The 21,231-nt window shown below is 43.4% G+C and overlaps 1 protein-coding gene across 1 annotated transcript in view; it reads left to right on the top strand.

Annotated features, from left to right (window-relative positions):
- The window catches only part of SLC13A3 (solute carrier family 13 member 3), a 105,394-nt gene that overhangs the window by 32,964 nt on the left and 51,199 nt on the right, over window positions 1-21,231 (top strand). The gene's annotated exons all lie outside the window — the stretch shown is intronic.

The raw sequence follows: 21,231 nt of genomic DNA on the forward strand, positions 1-21,231 counted from the left end.
CAAAAGCCAGAAGAATGCTGGGCTGCATAGAGAGAGGAATATCGAGTAAGAAAAGGGAAGTGATTATTCCCTTGTACAGGTCCTTGGTGAGGCCTCACCTGGAGTACTGTGTTCAGTTCTGGAGACCGTATCTACAAAGAGACAAAGACAAGATGGAAGCGGTACAGAGAAGGGTGACCAGGAAGGTGGAGGATCTTCATCGGATGACATACGAGGAGAGATTGAAGAATCTAAATATGTACACCCTGGAGGAAAGGAGGAGCAGGGGTGATATGATTCAGACTTTCAGATACTTAAAAAACTTTAATGATCCAAAGACAACGACAAACCTTTTCCGTCGCAAAAAAATCAGCAGAACCAGAGGTCACGAGCTGAGGCTCCAGGGAAGAAGACTAAGAACCAATGTCAGGAAGTATTTCTTCACGGAAAGGGTGGTGGATGCCTGGAATGCCCTTCCGGAGGAAGTGGTGAAGTCTAAAACTGTGAAGGAATTCAAAGGGGCGTGGGATAAACACTGTGGATCCATCAAGTCTAGAGGAGGCAGCAAAACACTGCACGGAGCGGCAGTAGCCACAGAGGCATTCACGGAGTGGGATGCCAGTGGCCAGTAGTTGGTGTTCCACCTTCAGGCAGCAAAACACTGCACGGAGCAGCAGTAGCCACAGAGGCATTCACGGAGCGGGATGCCAGTGGCCAGTGGTTGGTGTTCCACCTTCAGGCAGCAAAACACTGCACGGAGCGGCAGTAGCCACAGAGGCATTCACGGAGCGGGATGCCAGTGGCCAGTGGTTGGTGTTCCGCCTTCACGGAGGGCTGCCATCTCCAAAAAAAAAACCAAAAACCAAAAACAAGAAACAAACAAACAAAGCAGGGGTGGGTAAGAGTATGGGGCAGGGGTGTGGCCTGCTTGTTGCGGTGGTTGCTACCCCTGATTGAACTGGATGTTCACTGGGATGCGGATACGGCGCTGCTCTCTGCATGGTGGAGGGGTGGAAGGGAGTTGGGGCCGGAGGGTGCTGGAAGCCAATAGTGATGGGTGGGAGGGAGAAAAAGGGTGGGAAAAAAATAAATAAATAAATGGATGAACTGCGTGGCTTGCTGGGCAGACTGGATGGGCCGTTTGGTCTTCTTCTGCCGTCATTTCTATGTTTCTATGTTTCTAGGTCATTTCTATGTTTCTAGACCTTCTGTCGGATTCTGCTGCGGTATTTTTCAGTTCGGCTTGGTTCCTGAATCCGGTTCAGTCTGGTTCCCGTCTTCGGTTCTGCTCCAGTCTTCAGTTCTGCTCCAGTTCAGCTTTGCATTGTGTAAGTCATCATTCTTGCCTCAAGCCATCAGCGTTGCCCTTGCTAGTTCTCTGTTTCAACTTGTTTTTGTCAAGCCTTCAGCTATACATTCTGCCTTCGTACAGACTCGTGGACTCTGTCTGGTGCATGTCTGGACAAGCTCGCTTGCCGTTGGCGTGGGCCTTGCCTTAAGGTTGCGCCGTGGCACAGGGACTCACACATTCGCTGTTCCTGTTCATCAATCCGAAAGGGCTTTGGAGTAGCTGGAGGGCTACCCCCAGGAACCAGCAGAGGGCTGCCCTGCCCTGACAGCTTTATTAAATCGCAGCACCCAGTGTCTATTCTAAGCATCTAAAGGGCCTTACCACAAAGTTTTCAATCATTGTGAATTCATGAAATTTCAGAAATTGAGAGGCTGCCAAAGTGAAGAGGACTAATGTGGCAGTCCTACCACTTTATGCAATAATTTGAAATTAAATTGGGTCCAGTTTGGACTTCTCCTAGCCTTTTGGTTATTAAGCAGTGAGTAAATGAAAGCTTCTTTGCCATTAGTAAGAAAAGTGCATGAGATCTGCACCTCCATTAGCAGGGCCCAAAGGTTGTATTTGTGCTGTGCCATTTGTGTGCACTTTTGATTTTATTTTAGATATTCTTTGTTGTTTAGTTCTTACTGTTCCTGTCTTGTTCTTTCAGTGTCTCACCCAGTAGTGCAATAGACCTCTGGTCACTGATGCTGGAGGACTAATCGCTTGTATGGTTTTTTTTTTTGTTTGTTTTTGTTTTTTTATCGTCAGCCAGTCCTCGTCTCTTGTGTCATGGAGAGGATGACAGACTTTCAAAGCCATTTATATATGTACAATAGTGATTTACATGCACACGAGCCGGCTGTCTTAAAAATACCTCCCCCCTCCCCATATGCTGCTACTTTTCACCGAATTTAGAGGAGGCATTCTCCTCAGGGAGGAAAATGAGTATGCATTGCATTTTCAAATTCATGCACATTATTTTCCTTAAATAATAATTTTAAAAAAATTAGCTGCATAAAAAGCATCCCCATGGCAAGTTTCAGAGGTGAACAAAGACGTGCACGCTAGCTTTATTTATTTATATTTCGCTTTTAGCCAGTATCCTGCCCATAGTGGGTTGCAGTAAAAGAGCTAATCATAAAATTGAGGCACAGTCTGTGTCCTGAGATCAAGCACCTTGCTCCAGAGATCCTTCTGGAACCCTGGATCAGGGGCTCCAAACACTCCTGGGACCTTGCCACAGGGCTTCTGTGTCCTTCTTACTAAAGAGGAGGTGAAGCGATCCTTGGATTCTCTCTGACCAGTTCATCGCAGGAACTAACAGCTGACCAGTCGTTAGTTCCTGCAATGAATGAAGCAGACATTGTAGGTAATCATATAGGGGCGGATTTTAAGAGCCCTGTTCGCGTAAATCCGGGTGGATTTACGCGAGCAGGGCCTTGCGCGCCGGTGCGCCTATTTTACATAGGCCTGCCGGCGCGCGCAGAGCACCGGGACTCGCGTAAGTCCCGGGGTTTTCCGAGGGGGGCGTGTTGGGGGCGGGTCGGGGGCGGGGCCGATCGGCGCGGCGTTTTCGGGGTGGGCCCGGGGGCGTGGTTTCGGCCAGGGGCGGTCCGGGGGTGTGGCCGCGCCCTCCGGGAGGCGTAAATCCCCCAACAAAGGTGGGGGGGGGGGTTTAGACAGGGCCGGGGGGGTGGGTTAGGTAGAGGAAGGGAGGGGAAGGTGAGGGGAGGGCGATAGCGAATTCCCTCCGAGGCCGCTCCGATTTCGGAGCGGCCTCGGAGGGAACGGAGGTAGGCTGTGCGGCTCGGCGCGCGCCGGCTACACGAAATCGGTAGCCTTGCGCGCGCCGATCCAGGATTTTAGCAGATATGCACGGCTATGCGCGTATCTACTAAAATCCAGCGTACTTTTGTTTGCGCCTGATGCGCCAACAAAAGTACGCGAAGGCGCGCTTTTTGAAAATCTACCCAATAATGGAAGAATACCACCTTATTTCGGCTCACAATGCCTCCATTATTCAACAGTTTTTCTTCACTGTAACAGTTCACGTTTCCTTGTCTTTTTGAGGCGGTGATTCTCTGATATGGCATTTTTTTTTTTTTGGGATAAACTTTCATGATTGTTATGTGTCCTGTGCTGTTTTCATTGAACTAAGGTTCGTAGCTATACTTAAATGACCAGCTTCTGCTTTCTTCGATCTGGGAATATGAATAGGGCAAGAGAAGACGGGAAATCTATTTTACCGTTTAGTCTTTTATTTTTCCTGTGGTAATAAGACTTTATTTTTTATTTTTTCTTCTTCTCCTTTTTTGGTTCACAATCATCTTGGAGTATTGGTGACTCCCGGAGCCTTTTTTGGTTCACAATCATCTTGGAGTATTGGTGACTCCCGGAGCCTCAAAATAATGGAAAAACTTGTCAACTTCCGTCTCACCGACTACTTGGACTCCCACAATATCTTATACCCTTCTCAATTCGGTTTCAGGAAACGCCTAAACACAGAATCCCTCCTTCTTTCTTTAACGGACACCATCCTGATGGGCCTTGACAAGGGACAATCTTACCTCCTAGCCCTACTTGATATTTCTGCGGCGTTTGACACGGTAAATCACGACATCCTCATCAGCCGTCTAATGGAAATAGGCATCTCTGGCTCTGCACTGCTCTGGTTTAAATCCTTTCTGAACAACAGGCACTACAAAGTTAAAATAAACGACAAAGAATCCCACCCCGTCCCATCAAAACAAGGAGTACCACAGGGCTCTTCTCTGTCCCCTACCCTGTTTAACATATACCTACTTCCTTTATGCCAGCTGCTCAATAGCCTCAACCTCATCCATTTTATATACGCAGACGATGTGCAAATCATAATCCCCATCTCGGACCCCATCTCCTCAACTCTAAATTTCTGGAACGACTGCCTACATGCCATCAACCAGCTTCTCACGAATCTCAACCTGGTCCTAAATACGTCCAAAACGGAACTCCTGGTTATCTCACCTAGCGATAACCACCCCTTCACTAATAACACAATAACCCCACTAGCAAGCCATGTCAGAGACCTTGGGGCCACCCTTGACTCCAGAATGAATTTCAAAAAATTCATTAACGCTACAACTAAAGAATGTTTCTTCAAGCTACAGGTCCTGAAGCATCTAAGACCGCTCTTACACTTCCAGGATTTCCGTTCTGTGCTTCAAGCAATACTGTTTTCAAAGATTGACTATTGCAACGCTCTTCTACTCGGTCTCCCCGCCTCTTCGACCAAACCTCTACAGATGCTGCAAAACGCAGCAGCCAGGATCCTTACAAACACACGGCGCAAGGACCACATCACACCTATCCTAAAAATCTTACATTGGCTTCCTATTCAACATAGAATACTGTTCAAAGCTCTCACTATCATCCACAAATCGGTCTACCAACAATCCTCTCTCCAACTCACCTTCCCTCTGGAACTACTTACATCTTCAAGACCAATAAGAACTGCCTACAAAAGTAAGCTCAAGGCCCCTCCCAACAAATCATCAGTTCACAACTCCATCCACAAGCGAGCTTTTTCAACAGCAGGTCCCCTACATTGGAATTCGCTTCCTCAAGACTTACGCCAGGAACAATGCCATTTAACCTTCAGAAAAAAACTTAAAACCTGGCTGTTCACACAAACCTATCGTTGAAGGATTCCACATTAACCAACTCTCTCTCACCCTCCAACCCACCCTTCTCCCTCCCCGCACTCCCAAACTTTTTCTCTTTTTTCCCTTTTCCACTCGCAACCTCAACCCACCCTTTTCCCTCACCCCCGCCACTCCTCCCATCTGACATAACATGTATATTCCAGCTGTATATATTCCATATATATATATTTCCATGTATATTTCCGCTGATTATAATCCATGTTTTTTGTATTATTAATTTATTGTTTTATGTTAATTTATAGCTTGTAATTTTGTTAACTTATTGTTCAATTACTTAATTCTGTCCTATCTTCCGACATCCATGTTTTTACTCTCCCTGTTTTAATGTAACTTCTCTTTTCCACTTATACGTTAATTGATTTTTCCCCTTGTTCTAATGTAAACCGGTACGATAAGACCTGGTCTTGAGTGTCGGTATAGTAAAAGAAGTTAAATAAATAAAAAAAAAAAAAAAAAAAATGGTCATGTATTAGGTCTTGGATCCCGCAGCGGTGGAGTACGTGTCGTGAGAAGAGAAAAGCGGGATCTGGACTTGAGCAGACTGTACTGGGATACAGAGTTATAGTTTGTCGATTTATGGGCAGTTATGTTGAGTGTGTGTGTGTGTTGTAAGGATGGTAGCATGTGTGGTTTTCATCGCTGGGCAAAACAAATTGAGAAATACTGAGCTACTCCCATGGGATGCACGGAGGAGTGGGGAGTGGGATCTGAGCTGGGGGTCCTTCTCTCTTTGAATAATTTTGTTTTCTCTATGGCATTCAATTTCCTAGACGATCATGGGTGTTCTGAAATTTTGTATTTTGAATATCATTGGTTTACACTCTTATTTATTTATTTTAAAACTTTTCTATACCGTCGTTCAGTAAATTAACCATCACAACGGTTCACATAAAGGCACATACAGTAATAGAAATTAATTAGGATAGCTAAAACATTATAGACGTGCCAAAAATATGCGGTAACAGGATTCTTTCAATATAAAACTGTTTGTTAATTATTGATTTTATTAGGCTGAGGTTATATTGCAGTTCATCTAAGAAACTGCTCTCAGATTTGCATGAACGAAAAATATCAGTGGCATTTTCACAAGAAACCCGCTTGCTAAATAAGCATGGCATGCTTCAGAGAGAATGGATAGGTCACAGCTACTACTCTTATACATCACAGCAGTGTGGTGTAGTTACCTTAATTAACAAAGCTGTGCATTTTGAATGTGAAAAAATTCTCAGAGATTTGAATGGGAAGTATGTCATAATAGTGGGTGTTTTGCAGGGTGTCAAAAGTCATTCTTGCCGATATTTATGCCCCAAATTCTTATTCTCATGGCTTCTTTATGGAGGATATGGTTCAATTATCTTAGTGGGAGGATTATTCCATTATTCTTGGGGGGATTATAATTTTGCAACAATCCAAACATAGATTATAAACTTTCTAACCCCCCCCCCCCCCACAAAAAAAACAAACCAAGTTGACTTGGAGGTAGGATATCTTTGCCATGAGCTGCAATTAATTGACTCTTGGAGAACTTTCCACTTAGAAGATAAGGAATTTACCTTTTTCTCCAATGCTCATCATTTTTACACTCGTATTGATTACCTATTGATTGCTGAAGCGTTGTTCAACAAATTATCTCATAGTTATGTTAGTGATTTGCTTTTTTCTGATCACTCCATTGTGGTCACCACACTGAAGTCTGGTCAATGCAACCATGGCTATATAATGATAAGGTCTTTGTTTCTTTCCTCAGGGACCACTGGAAAGAATATGTTGAATTTAACTTCACTGCTGACATAGATCCAATGCGGTATTGGAATGCAGCCAAAGTGGTGATGAGGGGTCATATCTTGGCATATCAGATTAACAAAAAATATGAACAGTAGATTATTAGATCTAACAAAGAAAATAGCTAGATTGAAACATATTCATGTGCAGAAACTTTCCAGTGCATCTAAGTTTACCTAACTGCAGCATAGAAAGAATTGGACGAGCTCTTAACAAGCAAAGCTCAAAATTCTTTATTATATTATAAATTCAAATTGTATCAATGGGGGCATAAACCTGGTAAGATGCTTGCAAAATTGGTAAAACAAACTAGCCAACCTAAAAAACTAGAGATGTGGTTAGATTGGGATTCATATATTTTTGGATCCACCCCTTCAATAATACAAGCTTTTCAGCCTTATTATGAAAAACTGTATCAAGCAGGGGGCAAAACTGAGTTGGAGCGCCAAGCTTTTTTTTCTGATTTGGTGCTTCCCCAATTGGACCTAGAAGAGACTATGAAATTAAATGCCCCAATTAGGGATCAGGAAATCTTGAATGTTATTACTGATTTGCAACTGGCTAAGGCGCCGGGGCCTGATGGCTTTGGCCCTGAGTTTTATAAGTTATTGGGAAGTTAGATATTACCCCAATAAATAATATGTTGGTCAAGCATTGAAGACTGGAAGCTTTGAACCTGGCCACAATCTGGCAACAGTTGTTTTGCTGCCCAAGCCTGGTAAGGACAATAGATACCCTGAGTCTTACGGCCAATTTCCTTATTGAATCGGGATATAAAACTTCTTACAGCTGTGCTCACCTGTAGGTTAAATGGGGTTATATAATCGCTTGTGGTCCCAACAATAATTTGCTCAAGGTTGAATTGGGCCTTCATGTTTCAAATTCGTTTAGTAAAGATGGGGTTTTAGTGAGTGTAGACACTGAAAAAGCTTTTGATAGGGTGGAATGGCCTTACCTAATGTGGATTCTGGACAAATTCAGCCTGGGCAAATCAATTTATACAATGGATTAAACTACTGTATAATGCCCAGGGCGCGCAGTTGTTGGTAAATGGTTCACTTTCTGATATATTTTATTTGCAGAGAGGCACATGTCAGGGGTGCCCTTTGTCTCCTTTACTGTTTGTTCTTGCTTTGGAACCCCTAGCAGTAAAGTTGAGAGCTTTGCCGCGCGCATGTTATAAAATCCAGGGTCTGCGCGTGCAAGGGGGTGCACAGTTGTGCAACTTGCGCGAGCCGAGCAGCCTTCCTCCGTTCCCTCCGAGGCCGAAATCGGAGCGGCCTCGGAGGGAACATTCCTTCGCCCCCCCCCCCCCCGCCACACCTTCCCCTATCTAACGCGCCCCCAGCCCTAACTAAAACCCCCCACTGACCTTTGTTGGAGAAAGTAACTAGCGCACGCCGGCTCTCCATCCCCCTGCCTGGTGGCTGTTCTGGAGGCCTCGGTCCTGCCCCCGGCATGCCCCCAGGCCGGCACCCTGCCCACTGCCCCACCCCCGGAACGCCCATTTTTTCAAGCCCCGGGACTTACGTGCGTCTCAGGGCTTGCGTGCGCCACCGAGCCTATGCAAGATAGGCTCGGCGCGCGCAGGGGGAGGAAGGGGTAGGTTTTCCAGGGTTGTGCATGTATCTTATGCGCAACCCTTTGAAAATCTACCCCTATATTTTTATACTGCTTGCAAATGCTTCTATTTAGATTTGAAACAAGGATATCAAGCAATTGCACGCTTTGACAAGCGCCTTTATATGGAACAGCAGAAGAGCAAGAATAAAGTTCAATGAGTTAAGGCTGGATAAGCATAAGGGTGGTGTAACTCTCCCTGATTTTCACCTTTACACCTTTACAATATCTTCTATGTCATGGTCAAGATTGGGTCTCCAGTCATGCTAAATTTGATGTTGAAGGTCTGATCTTTGATAGGGCACATCCATATAAACAGTGTAATCTGTTACATGGTATTCTGAGACAGTTGGGATGTTGGCAATTCTAATTCATGTTTTTTGGCCATTCGGAAAGCTTGGAGTTGGTGGAGGAAATTATTGGGATGAGGTAGGGCTCTTTCCCCATATCTTATGCTGGTGGGTAATGCTGACTTTCCCCCAGGGTTCGGCTCTTCTGTTTTTGAGGAGTGGTTTTGGAAGGGGTTTATGATTCTGAATCTCTTACTTTATATTCATTTAATCAATTGTGAGAGCAGTGGACTATCCTTACGACCCAATGTTTTGCTTACTTGCAAGGGTATCACTATTATTTGCAATTGGCAAGGGGAGATTTAGGGCAATTAGCTGGCAATGATGATGAGAAGTCTTTTTGGGAAATAATGCCTAGATATAATCAAATTGCTGTTTGGTCCATGCATGTTAAGCCATTGCTTCCTTCTGCGCACTTAGCTAGATTAGCAGTACCATGGCGCGCAGACTTGCAGGAGGTTGTTGATGAGGGCCTTATAATCCAAGCTTTTACAATGCTATATAAATACGTTCCATCTGCCGTGATAAGAGAAATACATTTCAAACTGATTCATAGAGTTTATATTACCAGACTCTTGGAAGTAAAATTTAAGACCCATGCGTGTGTGCACACGTGTGCGTGTTTGCCGGCATGCGCATATGGACACACTGATTTTAAAACATGCATGCGTATATGTGCATATATGTATGCGTGTTATAAAATTGGCTATCCACATGTACATGCATGCACAATTTTATATTGACGCGCGCATGTGCACATGAATTGCATTTGGAGTGCATAAGTGGGGGGAATTTTAGTAGGTACATGTAGCGATGCAATTGGCTTTTATCCCAGTTCACTCCCAGAGTGCCCCAGCAAAGGAGAGGACTTCCTAAACCCCCTAGCTAACTTTCCTCCCTTTCACTCTTTTACCCCTGACCCTTAAAACCCTGCTAACTAGCAGTTTTTTTTTGTTAAATGACTTACTCGCCGTCCATAGCAGAAGTAAAGTTATGCGGTGGAGGACCCTGGTTTGCATTTGTGCACGTAAATACTTATGCCCTGCATTCATGCTACAGACTCAGCTCACCCATGTCCCACCCATGCTCTGCCCAGACCACGCCCGTCCCCTTTTGGCGAGAAACATTTTTATGTGCGTACCCATGCTGGTTTTAAAATCTGTGCGGCACGTAGGGCTTTTAAAATCCACACATTAAGGTATAAAATGAACCTTTGGCCCTCAAACCTATGTCTGAAGTGTAATTATCAAGAGGGTAATTTGGGACATAAGGTTACGGGTTGTCATAAACTGAATGCCTCCTGGAGACAGATTTATTTTACTCTTGACAGGGCTATGGGAATGTCAGTGGATTGGCTGGGGTCTTCTATTTATTTAAATGCAGCCCTTAAGGACTTTCCTCTCCCAAGAAGTTCAGTGCAGTCACATTTCTGTTGTCCAAAAGAGTGATCCTTGCCACTTGGAGGAGTGATGAGCGTCTGACACACAGAATGTCTCAAACAGCTGTCCTAGAGCTCATGCGAATAAAGTCTCTTTGGAACCCCAAAGCTGTGGTTGCTTAGAAAAGTTACCTTTTTATTATGAGAAAAAAACCTAAATATATCATTGAGAGCTTACTTGTATACAACTGGGAGGCTTGATTTGTTCATATAGGGGTGGATTTTAAAAGGGTTACGCGTGTAAGATAGGCGCTTACCCCCCGAAAACCTGCCCCAAGCTCCCCTTGCGCACGCCGAGCCTACGTTGCATAGGCTGCCAGCGCGTGCAAAGCCCCAGGACGCGCGTAAGTCCCAGGGCTTTCCTGGGGGGGGGCGTGTCGGGGGCGTGTCGCGGCCGGCATGTCATCGGGGGGGGGCGTTCCGGGGGCAGGGCCACGGGCGTGGTTCCGGCCTGGGGGCATGGCCATGGCCTCCGGACCAGCCCCCGGACTGGAACATGGCGCGCTGGCAGCCGGCCCGGCGCGCACAAGTTACGCCTGCCTTGGGCAGGCGTAACTTTTCGAACAAAGGTAGGGGGGGGGGTTTAGATAGGGCCGGGGGGGGGTTAGGGAGGGGAAGGTGCGGGGGGTGGGAGGGAACGGAGGCAGGCTGCGCGCTGACCCTGGATTTTAAAAGATACGCTCGGCTACGCGCATAGGGGTAGATTTTCAAAAGCATTTACTCGAGCAAAACTGGTTTTTGCTCAAATAAATACACTTTACTCAAGTAAGTGGGCTTTTCAAAATTGCTACAATATATGCCATTGAATTGTCCATAGGATTTACTCAAGTAAGTGCACTTTACTCGAGTAAATAGCTTTTGAAAATTGCTACGATAGTATGTCACATTTACATGCGTAACTCCTTTGAAAATTACCCCCATATCTATTAAAATCCAGCGTACTTTTGTTTGCGCCGGTTGTGCGAACAAAAGTACGCGCGGACGTAGTTTTTTAAAATCTACCTCATAGTGTTCTTGTAACTGTCCTAAGGGAGCTGGGGTTTCCACTTTGTTCAGCTGCATATTGGTGGATACATTTCTTATCTAAAGGATGAAAGTGTGTGTGGTGAGTGGTGTGTATGAAGGAGCTTTAGAATAAGTAAAAAAAAGTTGATGGTCACTGGGGCAAATGACATAATTGCTCATGTGCTTCATTCACTTATGCTTTGTTACTGTGCACAATTGGTTGTGTTGTCCTTGGTGACTTAATAAAATGATGTTTAAAAAAAATCAATTTGCATATCTTAGTTGCTGCACCACTGATAGGAAAGAAATGTCAATATATATTTTTTTTATTAATCTTGCAATTGTCCATAGAGTTACCTTGCTGTCAATTGAGAGTGGCTTAGTGGTTAGAAAAATAGACAGCACACCACATGTACTGGGTTCAAATCTTGCTTCTGACTCTCCTTATGACCTTGGTAAAATCAATTTATCTCACATATCTTTGTGACTGGAAGTTCTTCTGGTGGGTTGAAACTCCTTGTACCTCTATACAATTTGATTAAAGCACTCTGGCTTAGGGTGTTATATATATAAATGTAATTAGCATTTTTCTCATCACATGAGCCTAACATTGCGGTTGCTACTCCAGGAAATGTATGCTCTGACCTCACTATTATTTTAACATTCTCCTTGATGGGCTCAGTGTAGTATGAAAAATAACTACTTGGTTAGTGTCAGATCTGTCATTTCACAAAGGCAGACCAATCAATCACTATTGAATTTACAGGGCAAGTATAGTTTGCATTCCACTGGAGATAATTGCCCTTTTATAAAGGCAAAAATTGCTTTTATTTTAGTTCAGAACCTACAGTGAAATCTTGACTCATAAAAGAATGTTTGTAAAATTACAGCACAGTGGACAGATGCAAACTCTGTTCCTGAGTCTAATTCAATTGTGGGAGAAAATAGTGTGTTAGTTTAGCCATAAGACCAGAAGTATCAAAAGCGTTTCTTTCTTTTTGTGTGTATTGAAAGCCTTTCTTATGACAGGGCAGAAGGCCTCTCAGACCAGAAACCCAGTTGGTTAAGATTAATGATAACCATATGGAGGCAATTTTCAAAGGAGTTACATGCGTAACATGCTCATAGCGTAGCAGTTTTCAAAAACCCATCTACGCATGTAAATCCTTCTGAAAACTACCTCCTAAGATGGATGCGGCCATTTTAGAACATACACGTGTATATTTTGTCTCAGTTTGTTTGTCATTTGACCAGTATTTTTTTTACCTATGCTTGTCTCCTATATGTGTATTTCATGCTTGTATTATTGTTACCCACGCCGAACTTCAGCAGGTGCAGGATTAAAATGGTTTTAAATGAATAAATAAATGCGCACATGCTATAAAATAGCCTGACCGTGTGCGCATGTGCGTGCAATTTTAAGTAGGCGTGCGCCTGTGTGCACGAATACTGCTTCTACTGCATAAGTGGGGGGATTTTAAAAGACACAAGCGCTGACGCCATTGCCAGTTTTCCCAGTTTGTTCCCAGTTCATCCAGTTATTGTATAGGACTTCCAAACAGAGAATATCATAATGCTTCTGTATGGTGTGACCTCATGTTGAGAATTGTGTGCAGTTCTGTTCATCACATCTCAAAAAGAATATAGCAGAATTAGAAAAAGTATAGAGAAGGGCAAACAAGATGATAAAAGGGATGGAACAATCATCTTATGAAGAAAGGATAAAGAGGTTAGGACTCTTCAGCATGGAGAAGAGACGGCTGAGGGGAGATATGATAGAGGTCTATAAAATAATGAGTGGAATGGAACAAATAAACGTTAATCAGTTGTTTACTCTTTCAAAAAGTACAAACACTAGGGGGACACACAATGAAGTTACTAGGTAATATATTTAAAACTAATAAGAGAAAATAATTTTTTATTCATCGCATAAATAAGCTCTGGAATTCGTTGCCAGAGGATGTGATGAAAGCTATTAGTGTAGCTGCGTTTACAAAATGTTTGGACAAGTTCCTGGAGGAAAAGTCCATAAACTATTATAAAGGTAGAGTTGCAGAAATCCACTGCTTATTCTTGGGATAAGCAGCTTGGAATCTATCTATGTCTTGGGATCCTGGCTCGGTACTTGTGATCTGGCTTGAAAACACTTTTGAAAACAGGATACTAGACTTGATGGACCTTTGGTCTTATCCAGTATGGAAAGTCTTATGTTCTTATGTTCTAACATGAAAATAAAAGCACAGGTGATGTCAGCCTAAGCAGAAGAGATTTGAGGTGTGTTGCAGCTTCAGGTACAATGGAAAATACTTAAGCTGCCCAATGTGATTTGCCATTTTGGGATCTAAGAATACTCAGATATGTGGCTACAAATTGGCTGTGTTAGATGTTTGAACTGGGCCCTTAGTAATGAATTTTCAAAACCTGGTTTCGTGCATAAATGGCGATTTCAAAATAGTCTCAGACCCAGTGCACATGAAGGTGCACTCGTAACCCAGTTTCACCAGCACTGTTTCACAGACTGGGAGCAGGTGTTCTGGAGGGCGGAATTAGGGTGGGGATTGTGCTTTACACACTACAAATTGGCTGTGTTAGATGTTTGAACTGGGCCCTTAGTAATGAATTTTCAAAACCTGGTTTCATGTGCATAAATGGCGATTTCAAAATAGTCTCAGACCCAGTGCACATGAAGGTGCACTCGTAACCCAGTTTCACCAGCACTGTTTCACAAACTGGGAGCAGGCGTTCTGGAGGGCGGAATTAGGGTGGGGATTGTGCTTTACACACTTAAGAATGAATTTTAAAGGCCTGGCATGCCTCAAAACTGTATGTCTGGTCACATCTTGCCGTATGGACTTTAAAAAATGCCTGAGTACACGTGTGTTTCCTGGTACTTTCACAAATAACAAATTGCAAAAAGTGGGCAGGGACAGGGAGTGGGCGTGGTCTAGGCAGGACATGGGTGTTCTGGGACTTTAATATGAAATATGCGTGTAAATATTTACGCACACAAGCTTGCGCCTGGGTCCCCTGCCGCGTAACTTTACTACTGCTATGGATGGTGAGCAAGTAATAAAATAAAACATTCTAGGCTAGTCAGCGAGGTTTTAAGAATTGGTGCTAGAAGGTTAAAAGGGAGGCTATTTAACTAGCGGGTTAGGAAGTCCTATCCTGGACGAACAAGGAATGAACTGGGGAAACACATTGCATCAGCACGTATCTACTAAAATCCCCCTACTTATGTGGTAGAGATGGTATTTGCACGTACATGCACACGTCCATATAAAATTGTGCGCATATGTTCACGCATACAGCCTATTTTATGCCATGCGCATGTATACGCACATATGTTGTAATATGACTGCGTCTTTTGGCCCAAGCCAGCATACACCCATTCGTGTGCGCCTGCACGGCTGTTTCAAAGTTATCATCCCTAGGGGTAATTTTCACAAGGATTTATGCACTTAAAACTGGGTTTTACACAGGTAAATGCATTTAACATGAGTAAATGGGCTTTTGAAAGTTGCTATGATAGTATCTTACATTTACATTTTCCTTTGAAAATTATCCTGATACTATTTTCAAAAGTATGTACATAAGTTACCACGTACAGAGTTACACCTGTTTGGAGCAGGTGTAACTCTGTACGTGGACAATTCCATTCTGTCCAATTAAAGAAGAATTATTGAAAACGTATGCACTCTGACGGCAGCTTTTAAACAGGTGTGCGAGCGCATACGTGTGCGCAGTTCGTCGGCCTGCACCCAGAGACGTGGCCATTTTATAACATATGCACGTACATGCGTGCATGTTATAAAATAGCCTGACTGCGCACACATGTGCGCGGTTTTAAGTGGGTGCAACTTGTGTGCGCAAACCCCACTTCTAAACATAGAAATATAGAAATGACGGCAGAAAAGGTCTGATGGTCCATCCAGTCTGCCCAGAAAGCTTCCCATGGTAGTATCTGCTGCACCGTGCAAGTTACTCCCATGTATCAGTTAGTTTTGCTTGACGTGCTTTGCTTATGGACTTGGCTGTAGAAGCAGTCCTGTATTTTTTTCATGGCTCATGTTGTTTGTCCCTGAATCCAAATTTCTCTTTCAGCCCCCACCCTCCTCCTTTGACGCAGAGAGCAATGTTGCAGTTGCATCAAAAGCATCAAGGTTTATTGGTTAAGGGTAGTAATCCCCCATGCCTCTATTAATGGTTACCCCCATGCTCATCAGTTCCGCAGACCGTGAAAGTCGGGGCCTTGATGGTTGCTGCCTAAATCCAATTCCCCTTTTCCCCTGCCGTTGAAGCAGAGAGCAGTGTTGGAGTTGCATCAAAATTATCAAAGGTTTATTTGGTTAAGGGTGGAAACCGCCACACCAGCAAGTTACCCCAATGCACGCTTTCTTCGATTCCTTTAGGACTTGGCCATAGAAGCAGTCCTGTGCTTTTTCCCTTATGTCCGTGTAACAGTATCCCAGACCATGAAAGTCGGGGCCCTCGGTTGTCATCTGAATCCAGTTCCTCTTATCCCTCTGCCGTTTAAGCGGGTATCAATGTTGCAGTTGCATTAAAAGCATCAAAGCATATTGGTTAAGGGTAGTAATCTCCATGCCTTCTGCTAAGGGTAGTAACCGCCGCACCAGCAAGTTACCCCCCTGCAGGCTCATCTCATTTCTGTCTTCTAGCCTTTAGAGATCCATAGTGTTTATCCCATGCCCCTTTGAATTATTTGACTGTTTTTTCCTTCACCATTTCCTCTGTAAGGGCATTCCAGGCCTCCACCACCCTCTCCGTGAAGAAATATTTCCTGACATGGGTTCTGAGTCGTCCCCTCTGGAGTTTCATTTTGTGACCCTAGTTCCATTGTTTTCTTTCCAAGGGAAAAGGTTTGAAGTCCATACATTTTTTTAAACTTTTTAGGTATCTGAAGGTCTGTATCATATCTCCCCTGCAGCTCCTCTTTTCCAGGGTGTACATATTCAGATCCTTCAGCCTCTCCTCCTAGTTCTTCCGATAGACCCCACACCATTTTTGTCGCCCTTCTCTGGATCGCCTCCATCCTGTCTCGATTCTTTTTGAGATACAGGCTCCAGAACTGAACACAATACTCCAGGTGAGGCCTCTCCAAGGACCTGTACAAGGGCATCATTACCTCTTTTTTTCTTACTGGTTATTCCTCTCTCTATGCAGCCCAGCATTATTCTGGCTTTAACTATCGCCTTGTCACACTGCTTTGCCATCTTCAGATCATCAGACACTATCACCCCAAGGTCCCTCTTCCAGTCTGTGCACATTAGTCTTTCACCGCCCATCATATACAGCTCTTTTGGATTACCGCACCCCAGATGCATGATTACACTTCTTGGCATTGAATCCCAGCTGCCAAATCTTCAACCACTCTTCCAGCTTTCTTTAATCTCTTTTCATTCTCTCTACTCCTTCAGGTGTGTCCACTCTGTTGCAGATCTTAGTATCATCCGCAAATAGACAAGCTTTACCTTCTATCCCTTCCGCAATGTTGCTCACAAAAAATATTGAACAGAACCGGTCCCAACACCGATCCCTGTGGCACTCTGCTTAGCCCCATTCTCTCTTCAGAGTAGGTTCCATTTACCATCACACGCTGTCTCCTATCGGTCAACCAGTTTGTAATCCACGCCACCACCTTGGCGCTCACTCCCAAGCTTCTCATTCTACCGCATAAGTGGGGGAATTTTAAAAGACACACACTCTGATGTGATTGCCTGTTTTTCCCAGTTCACCCAGTTAACTTTAACCCAGCCCTCCTTCCCCCGTTAGCCCTGCCCTTAAAACCCTGCTGATCTGTTTAGTTTTTTTTGTTTTCTGACTTACACGCCATCCATAACAGAAGTAAAGTTAGGCGGCAGGAGACCCCGGTTCGCGCCTGCGCGGGTAAGTATTTACGTGTAGATTTCAATGTGACATCCAGGAACGCCCATGCCCCACGCAGACCACACCCAAACCCCGCCTCCTTTTTTGGAACTTTTAATTTGTGTGCGCAGCGGGGGATCCGTGTGTACTTGGTTGGCTTTTACAAATCACTTGGCGTGTGCCGGCCCGACATATTCACGTATATCCCGGTTTTTGCGTGCGTCGGACTTTTGAAATTTACCTTTATGAAGGAGTTATAAAATTAGCCTCTCTAAGACTATTCCTGTGAAAAGAAACAGGGAAAGCAGATGGATTCTCTTCAATTACTTAGGAGACCAGCAGGCAGTCTGTTTATGAATTACAGAATCAAACTTTATAATTCATCTTCTGTTGCCAGCAAATTAGCAACAATTTGGAATCAGGCTTCAGTTACCCTCATAAAATGTCTCAGTGGAAAACAGAGCCTTGAATCGGCTAGGCTTAATTTTTCCAAAGTGCATGCAGTGAGCTCAGATTTATTCAAGCACTAATTCAACTGTGGAAACCAATAGTGCATTGCTTTTAAATATGAAAGGCCAGAAGTACCTTCTGCTTGTGTTTGGTGAAAGCATAAGCACGAGGCATTTAAGAATAATAATAATTATTATCGTTTTTATGGCTGTACTGGACTTGCATATTCAGCCCCTGACTAAGACGACTTATAATCTAAGGCCCTAATTACTAAGCATTTTTCCCAAAAACACAAAATGGGAGAAAATGTTTACTAAACAAGCACCCAAGTGGGTACCTGACAGAATGGGAGACAGCCACTTGTCCGAGGTCACAAGGAGTGGTCAATGGCAGAGGGAGAATTTGAACCCTGACTTCCCTGGTTTCTCAGCCCATTGCTCAACAATTAGGATTGGTTCACTCCTCCTATTTTCAAAAAGCCTAGTTATCCAGTTGATTAAGATGAATGATAATGATATCATAGATGAAAATGGCAGTGCCACTGAAGTCAGCCCAATAGGGAGAGATTTGTGGTCTCCTGGAGCAGCAGGAAAAAGCCCTGAGCTGCCCAACATGATTAGCTGATTCGGGCCTTGAGGACACTTGGATATGTGGTTACAAATTGGCCTAAGTAGAAGTCTGAATTGGGCCCTTGTAGCAGGGTTTCTGAAACCTGTCCTGGGCACCCCTCAGGCAGTCGGGTTTTCAGGCTATCCACCATAGAATATGCATGAGATAAATTTGCAATCACCCAGTCTCCGATGCAAGCAAATGGTCGTCATGCATATTCATGGTGGATCGCCTGACAATCCAACTAGCTGGGAAGCCCATCTTAGAAATTTTCCTTGTGAGAAGAAATGGGGAAAGCAGATGGATTCCCCTCAATTAGTTAAGAGATCCAGCAGGCAGCCTTCTTTTTAATTACAGTTTCTAACTTTTAGAATTGATCTTCTGTTACTAGCAAATTAGTAACAGTTTGGAAACAGGCTTCAGTTACACTCACAAAAGAACTCAGTGGAAAACAGAGTGCTGAATCGGGCTAGGCTTAATTTTTCATGAGTGTAAGCACACAAAGACAGGAACGCTTGAGAACAGGTCATCACTATATGCTCTATGTTTCATTTATTATTTGCAAAATAATGTGTTCTGGATAAATCCTTCATTCATAGAAACTGGTAATTTAGAGCATCTGGGAGATCCTTCGGAGTATTGCACGTCCCTTTGGAATGCTGTGGAGACTGCATCTGCCCGACTGAACCAGCCCTCCAAGAATTTTATTAGAGGAACAGCCAGATAGATGGCTTAGACTGCTGCTGCATATGCCCATAACTCATGAGCAGTCCCAGGCGTGAGGTGCTTCAGTGATTGATCATGTACTGGATATGCTGAGTACTGCTGGAAAGCGAGCACATCTTCCTCTATAATATTTAAAAGCAGCAAGAGTCCTGATGCAGCCTCGGAACCCGTTCGCAGTCGGAGAGAAGCATTTCCATTAGGGAGCCACAAGTAATCTGAAATGTGCTTGTTAAACTGGAGCCCAGGGGAGGGTAAATTTCAAAGTGGCCTGACACACATAAGCCTGCTTTGAAAATTAGCCTCCCAGATCTACAAGTTACACCAGCTACTACTGGTGTGCAGTGCACAGAAGTTCTTCATGGAAGTTTCCATGTACACTCTTTAATATCCAAAAAAAACAGGAGTGCAAGCCCTGATCCCTCTCACAGGAACAACCCCGCTCAGTTTGGGCAAATTTAAATGTGGACATGAATTACACCCATAGGTGTACTAACATATCAGGTGGGCAATTTTCTTAGTGTCCTCTTCTGTGCATGAATCACTGTTTTACCCACATAAGTCCTTTGAAAATTACCCCCTTAGTGTAGAAATTCAATGATTATGTTATAAAGCTTCCATAAACAGTTAAACAGTTCTGCCAGTCTTAGTGTGGAACGCTTCCAGTATGTGAAGGAATCCCAGATATCTGATCAGCCAACAGATTGGCTGAAATTCCCAATTTTATTCTGTTTGCATGTAAAGAAGTTTCAGAATACTTACTCCCAGTCCTAAAGTCTTTCAAATTATATTTACTGATATGAAATGTAAAAGAAAACAGAACATTAACAAGTCTTTCAAGATATGCCAAATAAAACCAAAACATACTTAAATATATAAATGGATACAAGGCAACATTCATAAAAAAGGGCTGAATTAGCAGTTGTGAGCATTCAGCCCTTTTCTCTTATGAAATAGACTAGAAAATATGGATCGACTGAAAGCCAATCTGAGTGTGCAGCCAAGCGCAGCGTGGTAGAATCCATTGCATAAGGTACTTCATGGCAGTTGTCCAGTAGGATGCCTCATTGGGATGAGATTTATGAAGCTGGGGCTGTGAAATTAAATCTTACACAAACGTTAAGTTCAGCAGGTCACAACATTCTGTCAACAAAGCAGCAGTAATGCAACTAGAATTGTGCATTTTCAAAGCAGGCAAGTGGCAGACTGGCAGCAGGCATTTATTTTTAAGTAGGAGTTGCAGTATCTTCTTGAATGCTAATATTTTTATAATTTGAGAAAAAATGAAAGAAAGATTTCAACCTAAATAAGCAGAGTGATACACACCTTAAGAAGCTAAAAATAATTTTGTAAAATGTTATCCTTCTATAGTTTTTTCCAGTTGCACGTCTTCTGCATTATTATAGGTATCTAATTAGTGTTTGTCTCATAGATGAATAATTTAGAACAACATTTCTATTTCACCTTTTGGGACACTTCAAGATACTGTAGATATTGCCCTATCCTCAGAGAGTTCATACCTGAGGTAATGGAGGGTGAAGTGACTTGCCCAAAATCACAAGGGGCAGCAGTGGGATTTCCATCCTGCCTTCCCTGGTTTACAGCCCTGCTGCTCCGACCTCTGGGCTCCTCCTCCACCGAGGCTCAGATGTCATAAGGTGTGCTCAGCTGTGTGCATATGTTGATGCAAGGCCGTGCATACATTTTTGTGTGTATTTTTATTCCCAATTTATTAAGGCGTGTAGCACACAAAAAAAGTGAGCCACAATTGAGAGTATATCTCTGTACACAGATTTATGTGCATTCATGTAATCCCATGTTAATCAAGGCATTAGCTATTACATAGGTGCATAGGATTAACTCATGGTTTCTTAATACTGGAAATTTAACACCTGGTCAGAGATGGAGTAGTTTTTGTGGATAATGTTAGTCTATGAGGCTGAACCTGAAGTTCATAGTGCTGTACTCAGGAATTTATATGCACACAAAATGTCTCTTTCTGTGTGCATTTTTGGGTTAATGAACCTTTTTTTTTTTTTTAACACTCCTGATGTAGAAATACGCCAGTAGTATATTGCATCGGGGGCTAACTCTGTTTTTCATTGCCTAAGTAAACTGCACTGCAGTTCACTGCACATTTTCAAATCACTTCTTATTACATTGGGGCCAGCATGTGTAACTCCATAGACCACAACCGGGAGTATAAGACCTGAAAACCAGCCAGAATTAAGAAAAAATAACTCTGGATGTTATTTTCTCCAGAAGATGCACAGTAATATACTCTGCACAAATTTCTCTCTGAGTTTACTGTATTTATTAACGACCCTTTCGCAATACAGCTGTGTTTTTAAGAAA

The sequence above is a fragment of the Rhinatrema bivittatum genome, chromosome 8, assembly GCF_901001135.1.
Source record: "Rhinatrema bivittatum chromosome 8, aRhiBiv1.1, whole genome shotgun sequence".
In the NCBI taxonomy this organism is placed as follows: domain Eukaryota; kingdom Metazoa; phylum Chordata; class Amphibia; order Gymnophiona; family Rhinatrematidae; genus Rhinatrema; species Rhinatrema bivittatum.